At 41.9% G+C, this 7,724-nt stretch overlaps 1 protein-coding gene and 1 non-coding gene across 3 annotated transcripts in view; one reads left to right on the top strand and one right to left on the bottom strand.

Moving 5' to 3' along the window:
- Positions 1-7,724, bottom strand: part of Rabgap1l (RAB GTPase activating protein 1 like) — a 551,913-nt gene that overhangs the window by 413,604 nt on the left and 130,585 nt on the right. The window lies entirely within an intron of this gene.
- Positions 337-468, top strand: LOC115032459. The gene has a single exon (XR_003838135.1). It is a non-coding gene; the product is annotated as a small nucleolar RNA SNORA17 (small nucleolar RNA).

Here is a 7,724-nt window from a genome sequence, read left to right on the forward strand (position 1 = left end):
CAGAAAATTTGGTACATTTACACAATGGAGTACTATTCAGCTATTAAAAAGAATGAATTTATGAAATTCCTAGGCAAATGGATGGACCTGGAGGGCATTATCCTGAGTGAGGTAACCCAATCACAAAAGAACTCACACAATATGTACTCACTGATAAGTGGATATTAGCCCAAAACTTAGGATACCCAAGATATAAGTACTTTCAAATCATAAAACAAAAGGTATGGCTATTTATCTACCAAAAGAAAGTAACTAGGGCTCAGACAAAATTTTCAAATACATTTATTAAAAATTTGTCTCACCTGGGGATCCCCCACACACACAAAAAAATTTACCCCTGCCCTCTGAGGCCTTGCAGGTGTGGCTGCTGTGTCACATGTGCATCAGCAGGTGGCAGAGAGGAGAAAGGCTATGTCTGCCCTCAGAGTTTTGACCAATTAACTTCTGAATGATTAGTAGCCTAACATTCCCTTTAAAAAGCCTGCCTAAAATGACCACCAGTGCCGTGACAGAGGGCCCAGACAGGGAGTTACTCTAGATGACCACAGGTACAGCACCAGGAAGGCATGGGAGGGCAGATAGTGCCCCAGATGACACCTGTCTGGAGCCATAATGCATGTGTAGGGCATAGCACTCCTGAGACCACTCCTGAGAATGACCCCAGACACTTAGAGACCCTGGGTGCCTCTAAGAAGAGCAAGTGGTGGAAGGATGTGATCACAATGAAGAGAGGCAGAACTGGAGACTCAAGGGTAGTGATGTAAAGAGCTAGTGATGCCACGTGCAACCAACTGCTGTTGGTGGCCCTGCAGCAGCAGGAGTCTGTTACCATCAAAGGCCAGGAGGATGTCCTTGGTCTGGGCTGCCACCCTGGGGCATATTAATGTCTGAAGGCTGTGCAGAAATGGCCCAACCCCTCACCAAGGCTGAGCTGAGCTGGTCCTGAGGGCATGACAGCAGGAGCATGTAGTCTCTGCCTCTCACCTGCTGCAGCACTCAGGAGAGCAGGCCCTGTACGCGACCTGGTCAGTGCAGTAGAGCTGACTAGATGGCATGAGTGTGAGAGCTGGCCCCTCAACTTGTCTGCCATGCAGCAGCAAGGGCAAGGGAAAGAGAGATGCTCTACACAACAGGAAGGACTGCTAAAGATTTGCAGCAGGCAAAAATTTCCACCTGGTAAAAGTGCTGAGATTAAGTGACTGCTGAGTACTCAGGCCTAATGGAAGTTCTTTAGCACACGGATTCCAGCCTGGCTAAGGAAACACCCGTGAAGAAAGAGGAGAGAAAGAGTAAGAGCTGCGAGGGGTGAAGAAATGCTGTGAAAGCTGTTTTCTGGACATGGTGAGGCTACTGTGCAAGTGAACTCACTGTAGCTGTAGTTATCTACAGAAGGCCTGCAGAAAATGAATCCAATAATATTTCATTGTGGATGGTGAATAGCACATGAGATAGAGAAAGGGACATAATGGACCAAATGGATCTAAGTTATAAAAAGGCATTTGCCATAGAGTTAAGTAAGAAAAGCTAGCAAAGCACTGTCCAAATCATACAAGAGAGTTTAAAAATTTGTCTATCAGAGTACAAAATACCAAGGCTTATCAATAAGTTGGTAAGAAGTTCCCACAAGGATCCATGTGAAGAACAGAACTTAAGATCCTACAAAAGGCAATAACCCAACATAAAAAAGTTTCACATCTGGGATATACAAACATTCATTTATTTAATAAAATTTTATTTTGGCAAGCTAAAAGACTTCATCATGGTCATTCACAAATTCAGAAAAATACAAACACATGTACACACTGAGAAAATGTGTAATTATTTTAGAGTAATAACAGATAAGAATAGGGGGCATAGTATTTAAAACCTAAGCATCACTCTGGATATAAAATAAAGACAAAAGCTAGACCCATTCTAGAAATAGCTCACGTAAGCAGCTGTGAAGTTAGTAACAAGCTCATCACAACAAATAGGAATAAGAGGTTTTGTGCTAAAGCTAAAGCAAATGAACTTTCACCAGTGTCAGAAGAACAGTGAGTGCAAACTCAAACCACTAAAGATCCAGTACTACAGTCCCTATCCTAAAGCAGCAGCCCAGGAAACAACTACCCCATACAATCCCAACATTCTCACAGAAAATTAGGCACCGTTGAGAATAGAGACCATTAGAAGTTATTTGTCTTCCCACATACCAAGCACTAGGTAAATATTTACAGAATATAGTTTTCACTGTTTAGTGTTATATTTCTGGCATATTCTAATACTTTAAATGTATGGATACATTGAGGTGGCATAGGCACCAAAGAGATTGCCCCCAAGCCCCTTGTCCCTTGCCACCTTTGGTAGGTGGGAGAGCTGGCTCTCCCCCTTGCCATTAGCAGCCTTGAGTGAGCTACATGGTACAGTGCTGGAGAGCTCACCCTGTGGTGTATGTGCAGGAAAGCAGTGGGGTTGACAAACTCAGGTATCACACAGGCCCAGGTCTAGGGATTTGAATTCACCCACCCAATATCTACCCCATTTATGAACTGATGGAGTGTGCAAAGGGACAGGGCTTGCAGATCCAAAGCTACAGAATCTCCATGTCACAGGGCAACAACAGCGTGTCTGAGAGGAGTCTGAAAGAATATTCACTATCAATGATGTAGCAGGTCTCAAACAGACCAATGACTTACTGCAATGAACATTTGCAAGTAAAGATGTGTGAACAAAGGGGTGTTCTGTGGGCTGCACTGTGACACATTACAGCTTCTATGATAAAATTTTTGTTTTATTTTCATTTTTATTTTTTATTTTATTTGGGGGAGAGGTTGCAAGGAAGGAGGAGGATCCAAAGGGAAGTGGAGGTGAATGGGATTGGGGTGCATGATATGAAATTCACAAAGACTCAATAAAAGGTTTTATAAAAGTATGGATATGATATTACAGGGATTCTTATATTTTAAAAAGTTTCTATTGACATATATTAAAAATATATTATTGTAAATCCTTACTAGTTAGTCATAAAATTATCACAGATAACAGCAATATATTTTCATTCAGGAAATATCCAATTACTTTTCATCAATGATTTCTGAGAAATAATTAATTACAGAATAAGTAGCAGTGACTTAAAAGTTAAATATTTGGACACCATCAATAAGACAAAAAAACCACCAACAGATTGGGAAAGGATCTTTACCTATCCTAAATCAGATAAGGGACTAATATCCAATATATATAAAGAACTCAAGAAGGTGGACTCCAGAAAGTCAAATAACCCCATTAAAAAATGGGGCTCAGAACTGAACAAAGAATTCTCACCTGAAGAATACCGAATGGCAGAGAACCACCTGAAAAAATGTTCAACATCCTTAATCATCAGGGAAATGCAAATCAAAACAACCCTGAGATTCCACCTCACACCAGTCAGAATGGCTAAGATCAAAAATTCAGGTGACAGCAGATGCTGGCAAAGATGTGGAGAAAGAGGAACACTCCTCCATTGTTGGTGGGATTGCAAGCTTGTACAACCACTCTGGAAATCAGTCTGGCGGTTCCTCAGAAAATTGGACATAGTACTACCGGAGGATCCAGCAATACCTCTCCTGGGCATATATCCAGAAGATGTCCCAACCGGTAAGAAGGACACATGCTCCACTATGTTCATAGCAGCCCTATTTATAATAGCCAGAAGCTGGAAAGAACCCAGATGTCCCTCAACAGAGGAATGGATACAGAAATTATGGTACATTTACACAATGGAGTACTACTCAGCTATTAAAAAGAATGAATTTATGAAATTCCTAGCCAAATGGATGGACCTGGAGGGCATCATCTTGAGTGAGGTAACACAATCACAAAGGAACTCACACAATATGTATTCACTGATAAGTGGATATTAGCCCAAAACTTAGGATACTCAAGATATAAGATACAATTTGCTAAACGCATGAAACTCAAGAAGAATGAAGACCAAAATGTGGACACTGTGCCCCTTCTTAGAATTGGGAACAAAACACCCATGGAAGGAGTTACAGAGACAAAGTTTGGAGCTGTGATGAAAGGATGGACCATCTAGAGACTGCCGTATCCAGGGATCCATCCCATAATCAGCTTCTAAACGCGGACACCATTGCATACACTAGCAAGATTTTGCTGAAAGGACCCAAATATAGCTGTCTCTTGTGAGACTATGCCGGGGCCTAGCAAACACAGGAGTGGATGCTCACAGTCAGCTATTGGATGGATCACAGGGCTCCCAATGGAGAAGCTAGAGAAAGTACCCAAGGAGCTAAAGGGATCTGCAACCCTATAGTTGGAACAACATGATGAACTAACCAGTACCCCGGAGCTCTTGTCTCTAGCTGCATATGTATAGAAAGATGGCCTAGTCGGCCATCAATGGAAAGAGAGGCCCATTGGACTTGCAAACTTTATATGCCCCAATATAGGGGAATGCCAGGGCCAAAAGAATGGGAATGGGTGGGTAGGGAAGTGGGGGGCGCTATGGGGGACTTTTGGGATAGCATTGGAAATGTAATTGAGGAAAATATGTAATAAAAAATATTAAAAATTAAAAAAAGAAAATAAAAAAAATAAGTTAAATATTTGAAAGGAAAAAAAAAAAGAATTTCAAAGACAGGTCCTAGTTTGCTTTTCTGTTGCTGTGTTAAAAACTATGTATGACCACATGCAAGCTGGGAAGAAAAGGACATATTTTATCTTATACTTCCATTTCATAGCCTGGCAGAAAACTCAATATAGAAACCTGGAAGTAGGAACTGAAGCAGAGACCATGGTAAAACATGCTTTCTGGCTCACTCCCAGGCTTACATTCAGTGACCTCCCTGAGACCACCCAGGCCCATCTCTCTAGGTATGGTACAACCCACAGAGATCTTGGTCCTCCAACATCAATTAACAATTTTAAAAATGCCCCCTCACCCCAGAAATGCCCACAGGCAGATTTAATGTAGACAAATTCTTCAGTTGAGTTTCATTCTTCCAAGTTTGTCAAGATGACAAGCAGGATTGGCCATCACAAAAGGGAACAGACTTCTACGGAATATCTTCCTTTTAAAAAGCAATCTTACTCCGGGCACTATTATATAGTTTATGGACACTGACTCTCATAATCATTTAAAGAGTCTGCCCACTTTGCAAATGACAAAATTGTAGCCCAGGAGAGATAAGTAATTTGCTCAAGTCATTTGTTAAGTCTGCAGCCTGCAAATGACTGACAGAAAAACAAGAGCCCACCTTAGCTGGAATCCAGAATTATTAAATATTCCTTCTCCTTACAGTTTCCCACAATACGTTTTACAGAAAAGGCTGTATTTGGCATTTAGAAGATATCAGTATGTATGTCAAATGACAATTTCTATTAAACGCTAGCAGCCAGAGCCAAAACTCAAGAAGCAAAGCCATGTAAAGCAACATGCCCATCAAACACTAGCATCTGGGTCACAGATCAAAATGATAGAACCCAAAAGTGTAATTACCCTTTTTGTCCAAGAACAATGAAATTAATATTTAAGTAACCCCCACATGTATGCCAGACCTATCTTCTTGGCCACAAAAATCTACAACCATGGCTTTATAAATACTTATTTACTGACCCACTGGGTAGAAAAGTAAGTGAAGCAAAAGGAGATAAACTACTGTATAAGGTTAAAACAAAATTAGACAAAAGAAATATAGGGAGGTGGGAGATAGGGTAATACAGCATTCTACTTCCTTATCTAATTTCACCCCTCAGAAAACTGGCTAGTCCATTCTGTCAAAGTCCAGCTTTGACATCCAGGGTAAACTGAAATAGGATATAGAGTCAGTAATTGATCACTCAGCAGACTCTTCTCTGAGGGAACAAAGCTTGATTGTCTGGGGCCAGTGAGAAGGGTGAGGGAACACACACACACACACTTGGTGGATGAAGAGAGCTTCAACAAGCTCCAAACACTTCACATATATACATATATAGACACAGACATACACATAGACATAGAATTATGTGAGACCATAAAAGGCAGCCTGGTTTCTGGTTGAGCTAGGTTTAAAACCCTGGTGACCCCGCAGGTGCTAATCCTGCAAGGGATGGTAGGTGTTTTGCCACATTCCTAGACACCAGGCTCCTGACACGAGGCCAAAGCTCTCCACTCCATAATTCTGTGGCCATCAATCACATAAGGGCAACCCCCCAAGCTCCTCCACAGGTAGAAAATGTGACCACAGGTCACATAGCCCCAAGACAGAGCTCCATCTTAATGAGGTACCTAACGGCCTGAAGGGCTCAGCCAATTAAATTCCCTTTCCCAGACACTCCTCCCTGCAAAAGGCATTAAACCTCAGGCCCACCTTGAGAAACTGGGGTATGGTTTTACTCATCCACTTTCCGCCATAACAATAAATGCCTTAACTATGGACTGCCTCTTTTCATCGGGATCCTCAGTGGGGAGCAATGGAACAGGACTTCAGCTAAAGAGCTGCGTCTAGTCTCCCACAGAAGGCCTCTCAGTGCTCCCAGCCATGGCCTCCACCAGGCCAAGACACCTGCCTAACAAGCTAAGGACACTCCTCCCAGAGGAACCCAGCTGGAGCTCTCTGCTCCCCTCTTTCTCCCTCAGCCCCTGACTAGATTCAGTCTGCAGAGGTCCCCACTCCATTCTCAGCTCTTCCGCTGCATCCAGAGGGATCTGGAATGCCCAAGAGTCTGAGAACCTGGCGCCCACCGCCTCCGTGCTGGTCCAGGATCCCCGAACCAACTCCCCTGGAGCAAGGTCCCACTAGTGTGAGGTCTGCACAGTCAAAAATTCCCACATCCTGCCTCACAGAGTGGCCCAAGCATCAAGAGGATGAGGGACCCCACCATAACCCACAGAAATACATAGACACACGCACACTCACACACACACACACACACACACACACACACACACACACACACACACATACATGCACACATTTGGTGGATGGAGCAAACCTCCAACCACTTTATTTTTTTTCTCCAACAGCTTATATATCTCACAAGTCTTTCAAGCAGTATAAAAATTACAATGTGATTACATTATATTTTTCTTCTAGTGAACAATTATGAGTATACATAAGAAAAAAACATGTTCCCCAATACCCTCACATGATCAAATATTTTATGTGTTATAATTTTAAAATAAGACAAATTATTCCCAAGAACCCATACACACTCGTAACTAAGCAAGTTGTTATAGATTAACAAAGTGTTAGAAAGCAAGGTTAAGTTTCTCAGCCAGTTTCTCTTATTAACAGGCTGCAATTTGTGGTTGCAAAGAAAGAATCATTGTTTTATTATTTATCTTAAAATGGAATCTTATAATCTAAACCTTTATATAGAAAATAATCAATCATTTCTACTTTAAATTCTCAGGGTGCACATATACTCAATAATTTTTTATTAAATCATATCAAGAAACTGAAGGCAAAGATGGATACAAGAAATTAATCTCATTGGGAAGAGAGGCCCCTCGGTCTTGCAAACTTTATATGCCTCATTATGGGGGAATGCCAAGGCCAAGAAGTGGGTGGGAAGGGGAGTAGTGGGGGAGGGTTTGGGGGACTTTTGGGATAGCACTGGAAATGTAAATGAAGAAATAGAAGCAGTCATTAATAGTTTCCCAACCAAAAAAAGCCCAGGACCAGATGGGTTTAGTGCAGAGTTCTATCAGACCTTCAAAGAAGACCTAATTCCAGTTCTTCACAAACTATTCCACA

This window comes from Mus caroli, chromosome 1 (genome assembly GCF_900094665.2).
Source record: "Mus caroli chromosome 1, CAROLI_EIJ_v1.1, whole genome shotgun sequence".
NCBI classification, from domain to species: domain Eukaryota; kingdom Metazoa; phylum Chordata; class Mammalia; order Rodentia; family Muridae; genus Mus; species Mus caroli.